A 6,386-nucleotide genomic window follows, 5' to 3' on the forward strand; every position below is an offset into this window, starting at 1 on the left:
ACTTGTGTCAAGGGAAATTCATTTTTAAGATACTTCAAGAAAAAAGTGTAATTTTATACTGTGGCTCCAAATTGCCAAGCAAGGGTAGCAGTGTGCACTTTCACTGAATATGGCTGGATATAAATTCAGGAGCCACCAAGTGTACTACCATCAACAAGTTACTAGAACTACTCACATAGTATGTACATCTGCTAAGTCTCTGAATAATCTACTCCATAATGTTTTTCTGACTATTCACCCTTATGAAACTACCTCTACATGTGTCACAATCAATGTTTGTTCACAGAATGAGAGTGAAAATGATATTTCTAGGCTAGGGCAAGTGGTTCTTAAATACTTTTGTTTCAGGAATACTTTATACTTATGAAATTGATTGAGGACCTCAAAAACTTTTGTTTATGTACATTATATCTATCAATATTTACTGAGTTAGAAGTTTTTATTAAGAAAGTCTAAAAGGGACACCTGGGTGGCTCAGTCAGTTGAGCGTCCAACTCTTGATTTTGGCTCTCGTCACGATCTCACAGTTCTTGGGATTGAGCCTCACGTTGGGCTCTGAGCTGATAACGTGGAGCCTGCTTGGGATTCTGTCTCTCTGCCCTTACCCTGCTTGGAACAAACAAACTCTCTCTCAAAATAAATAAATAAACATTTAAAAAAAGAATTTCTAAAATACTGTAGTTTATTTTAAAATAATAAAATAGCATCAGTGAAGCAATTTTATGAAAAATAATTATATGCTACTTATGACTTTTGCAAATCTCATTAACGCCTGGCTAAACAGGAGTTAGCTGATGCTCTCATATCTGCTTTTCATTCAATCTTTTATAATATGCTATTTTGCTTGAGGTATATGGTGAATCCATCCTCACCTAGATACCTAGTTTGAAAAGGGAAGAATATTTTTTCCATTTATTTGTTTGTTTGTTTACTTATTTATTTAATGTGTTTCCCACCTCCCACTTTTTTTTAACTTAAATTTTAGTTAACATATGGTGCAATATTGGTTTCAGGAGTGGAATTCAGTGATTTATCACTTATGTACAACACCCAGTGCTCATGAGGAGAAGAACATTCTTTAGTATCTATCACCCATCTAACCCATCTCCCACTCACCTCCCTCTGTCAACCCATAGTTCGTTTTCTGTCATTAAGAATCTCTTGTGGCTTGTTTCCCTCTATTTTCCTTTATTTCCCCCTATCCTGTATATTCATGTTTTGATTCTTAAATTCCACATCTGAGTGAAATCATATGTATTTGTCTTTCTCTGATGGACTTATTTAGCTTAGCATAGTACATTCTAGCTCCATCCACATCACTGCAAATGGCAAAGTTTCATTCTTTTTGATGGCTGAGTAATATTCCATTGTATATATACATACCACATCTTCTTTATTCATTCATCAGTATATGGAAATTTGGGCTCTTCACAATTTGGCTATTGATGATAATGCTGCTATAAACATTGGGGTGCATGTACCCCTTTGAATTATATTTTTGTTTCCTTTGGCTAAATGCGTAATAGTACAATTCCTGGATCATGGGGTAGTTCTATTTTTAGTTTCTTGAGGAACCTCTGTACTGTTCTCTAGAGTGGCTGTACCAGTTTGCATTCCTACCAACAGTGCAAGAGGGTTCTTGGAAAGGGAAGAGTATTTTCATAACATTTTCAGATAATTGTAGATATTCTTCTTTGATATTACACCAAAACTTGACAAGTGGTAGTTTCTTAAAGTTTAGTTACAATATAGAATCTGAAAGCATTTTAACAAACTTTGTGTGCTCTACACATTGTAATCAATTGGTCTCACTTGCACTTTTACCATGATTGATTTTGTAAAACGATATAGTAGTCATTTGGAAACTCTTGATTCACTGAGTTAATGTAGTGCTCCTAAAAGTTGACATATTTTATTATATGATATAAAAATTGCTTTCATTAAAATAACACTGAGCTCATTTGAAAACTTTTAAGTATTGAGAAGCATCAAACTCATGGTGGCAAACAGGTTTTCAGAATTCTAATTCTTTTGCTCAAAATTTACTTTTTTTATTATTTGCTTTTTATTAAATCAGAAAAGTCTGTTTTCCTTGAAATGATTGGCTCACTTCTTCGATTTTGAAGACACTATCAGCCAAAAGACTAAATTGCATAATGGTAGCTTGTCTTCCAATCATTCTTTCAAGTAAAAGTAGTGTTCCATGGAAAAGAGGGCGCTAGGTCTATTGGCAACTCAGAAAAGTTGCACGTGTGGTATTAACTTGGTCACAATCATTGTGTTTCATCATGTGGCAGAAGCACTTTATGTAGACTGCCTATTACATCACATAGAATCAAAAAATTGTCAAGATTTAAGACAACTAACATGACTTTTATTGTTTCATAAAGGAAATTCTTAACTGAAACCTTTTTTTTTTTTTTAAATTGCATGTGTAAAGATGGTGTTTGGTGCAGAAGTACCAGCTGTTTTACCTGCCTTTGCTTTTGTGTCATCAATGCAAATGTCCACAAAGTGAAAGAGGCGAATAACACTTTGTTGTAATTATGAAAATAGTTTTGACCCCATGAATTCCTGAAAAGCCTCATGGACCCCCAGGGGTCTGCAAAAGATACTCTAAGGACCACTACGTCAAACAGTTGGTCAATTCCACTCATCATTCAGAAACTCTCAAAGATAAAATACTAATTCATGCCATTGGTTGAAAACACACACCCTTTTTTTTCCTATTCCCAATAGTTAGTTTAGCCAATTTGAAATTATTCATTTTTAGTAATAGTGACATTTATTTAATACTACATTTTTTGGCTAAAGTGGCAATAAACAACCAAAAATGGGATATGTAGCACACATATTTGTTGTGGTCTCATCAAAAGAAACCCTTAGCTCCAGAAAAATTCTTTTCCGGGGCGCCTGGGTGGCTTAGTCGGTTAAGCGTCTGACTTTCGCTTAGGTCATGATCTCGCAGTTCGTGGGGTCGAGCCCCGCGTCGGGCTCTGTGCTGACTGCCAGCTCAGAGCCTGGAGCCAATTTCAGAGGCTGTATCTCCCTCTCTCTCTGACCCTCTCCTGCTCACGTGTCTCTCTCTCTCCTAGAAAAAAATAAAAAATAAAGAAAAAAAAGAAAAATTCTTTTCCGGATCACATATTGTATATATGTACTTTGCACTGGAAATTTGAGAGCTTTTTGCCCTTCTTTACATACACTTATTTTCATCATGTTTGCCTCTTTACCATTTAGTTACTTTGCTTTGGACAGTTTCTTACTAAAGATTTTTTGGATCTCATTAAAATCATGAGTTCATATCAGTAAATGGTAGTCCTTTTGAGTCTAAACAAAAATGTGCAAATTGCACTTCATTATATTTACAGTAAGTAGGAGACTCAAGTGCAGTCAGAATCTATGTTTTTCTCAAAGAAATTTTCTTTACAAAAGGTCGTAAAAACTGGGCTTCTATTCTGAACTTGCAAATTGTCCTTTCTTGACACAGGTATGAACTGCTATCTTAAATCTTATGCTTCTAAAAAAAAAGTGTGCCAGCTTACTCTCTCCCTTTCTTTACTCTTACATATATAAATCCAATCTGTGCATGCTTTCCAGAAGTTTCTACACATTTTTCAGAACAGTAGTGACAAACCATGGACTAGACTACTGAAAATATGGGGAATGTTGGTCTCATAGTTGTAATTTCTACAGTGCTGAGAAATAGCACCATGTAAGAGAAGGGAATCTTCCCAGAATCAGTTTTATTTTGGATGAGAACCATCTTTGTAAATCTGATAAGTTAACAAAAATAAAACCCTCTGGTTACGTCAGATAAAGTGGAAGGAAAACAAGCTCTTTCAACTTCCTCTTACTTTAAGGAAAAGTCACAGGGGAATCATTTGACTTTGCAACTTTGATATACTTAGATGGATTTTCAGTACTTCTCATATTTTCATCTGAAAATTTTAAATCATTGTGAAGGAGTTACAGTAACCATACACAGCATATATGGAGAAAAACCTACTTAGAAATATGTAAAACACTAGCAATTGATATAATGTTTATATTTAGAATATCTTTAGTTGTTTGAGAATCTCATTAGAAAATGTTGGATATAAAACTCTTTTGGCAGATTTCACACATAGAGTTGGTTACCCTTTGTTTCTTTGGCTGACCCCAGCAATATGCAGCATTGTTTGAAGCTGCCAGTGCTCAACTAAGCTGTGGGCTGATGGAAAACATCAGCCAAGAGATTCACCTAGAATCCAGCTAACAGGGCTGGGCCTCTCCTTTCACCCAAAGGCATCAGGATACCATTAGTTCTTCTCTTTTTCTTAATGTTTATTTTTGAGAGAAGAGTCAGATGGGAAAGAGCACAGCAGGAGGGGGGCAGAGAGAGAGGGAGACAGAAGATCTGAAGTGGGCTCCATACTGACAGCAGGGAGCCTGTTGTGGGCTCGAACTCATGAAGCCAGAGATCAAGACCTGAGCTGAAGTTGGATGCTTAACTGACTGAGCCATCCAGGTGCTCTAGAAGGCCATTAGTTCTAGGAGCAAAACTCCACCTCTGACAGGCCATGTAGAGAATGACTGTGTCTGACAAACCATAGGCAGCCTTTGTCTTCCCAAGTGACAGGAGACTCTTTATTCACTTTTGTCTTGTGGGGAATAATAAAAAAAATAGTGTTCGAAATCATCATCCAAAGCATGATAATATATACAAGTAATACAGTGTTAGCAGTTGAATAGAAGAGGTTAGATAAGTAGCTTCACAAAGGAGAGTCTCTTCTCAAGAGTTACCTTCCTAAAAATTTCACCTGATGATAATCTCTTGCTTTTACTACCTTTACCTAATCATGTTTCACCCTGTCTTTCCTCACATAGGGCATTCCTTTCCCTTTTAGAACAGAAAATAAAGAAAATCGTTTCCTTACAAAATTCTTTTGCTCACTTTTTCTATGTTGAGATGGCATCCAACCCAGCTGTCAGCAGAGGCTGCTTGGTGTTCCAGAAATGTACGTCAGCAGAACACACTCTATCCTGTGGGTCAGGTGAGAAGCCAACTGGGTGATTACTGGTTTGGTGAGGACAGAGGAGTCTCCCCCAGCACTTCGTTTTCTATCTCTGCCCATCTTCCTTTCCTTCCTGCCTTCTTTCCTTGATCAATTCTTTCACTTTTCTAGGGCTTGTGCCACTGAACTTGGAACTAACTAGTTATTACTATATGAATTGTGCTGTTCCAGTGCAACTCCTAAGTCGCGAGGAAGATTTAGAAGCTGCTGCTTCTTGTCCCAGGAGCCGTAATTTTCAAACACTGGTATGATGTGTGAATCATCTGAGACTTTGCAGATCCTGGGTGAGGCAGGGGATCTTTATGTGTATAAATATAAGGTAATTTCAACTAAAGTGATCCTGAGACTAACTCTGAGAAAAATTATTTCAAAAAAAAAAAAACTGCTTCCACTCCCTTCCCAGGACATCATCAAGCCTTGGCCTAGGGTAAAGAATCTGATTCAGCATCCATCTTTCTTGGCAACTAATCTCTAGACCAGGAGTTCCCAATCCTGGCTCTACCATAGACTCACTTGGGGAGGTTTTTTGGTTTTTTGGTTTTTTGGTTTTTTTACATGCAAAGAATCTGATTCAGTATCCATCTTTCTTGGCAACGAATCTCTAGACTAGGAGTTCCCAATCCTGGCTCTACCATAGAATCACTTGGGGAGGTTTTTTTTTTCTTTCTTTCTTTTTACATGCAAATAAATACTCAGACCAACCTCCCAAGATTCTAATTTACAAGGCACTGATATTTTTAAAAAACCAAAACCTCCCAAGTGACTTTAATATCAGATCTAGAGTAAAGGTTCTCAAAGTGTGGTCCCCAGAATCAGCATCACCTGAAAATATGTTGGGACCATTCTTAGACTCCCTCCAGGCCCACTGGATCAGGAATTCCAGGGACTGGAGCCAGTAATCAGTTGTTAAAGAAGACTTCCAGGTGATTCTAATGCATGCTAATGTTTGGGAACCACTGCTCTAGACTAAACTTCAAACATAAACATGTAAATACTATTCCAGTGATTGATAAATCAGCTATGTTGTCCTCCTCCAGAGTAGTATTTTTTTTTTTGCACACACCCCACAACGAAGAATTCAATGTCATTCCTAACACAAAGGTTTATTTGCTAGAAGAACATTTAATAAATTACAGTGAGATGAAAGAATTGAAAACACCTGAGAGACATAGGGTTTCAAACCCTGCTGCTCATTGGTATATCACTTGAAAGGTCAATGTTCTTTTTTTAAAAAATTTTTTAAAATGTTTGTTTATTTTTGAGAGAGAGAAAGAGAGACAGAGCATAAGCAGGGAAGGGGCAGAGAGAGAGGGAGACACAGAATCCGAA

Source organism: Crocuta crocuta, unplaced genomic scaffold, assembly GCF_008692635.1.
Source record: "Crocuta crocuta isolate KB4526 unplaced genomic scaffold, BGI_CrCroc_1.0 scaffold276, whole genome shotgun sequence".
NCBI lineage: Eukaryota > Metazoa > Chordata > Mammalia > Carnivora > Hyaenidae > Crocuta > Crocuta crocuta.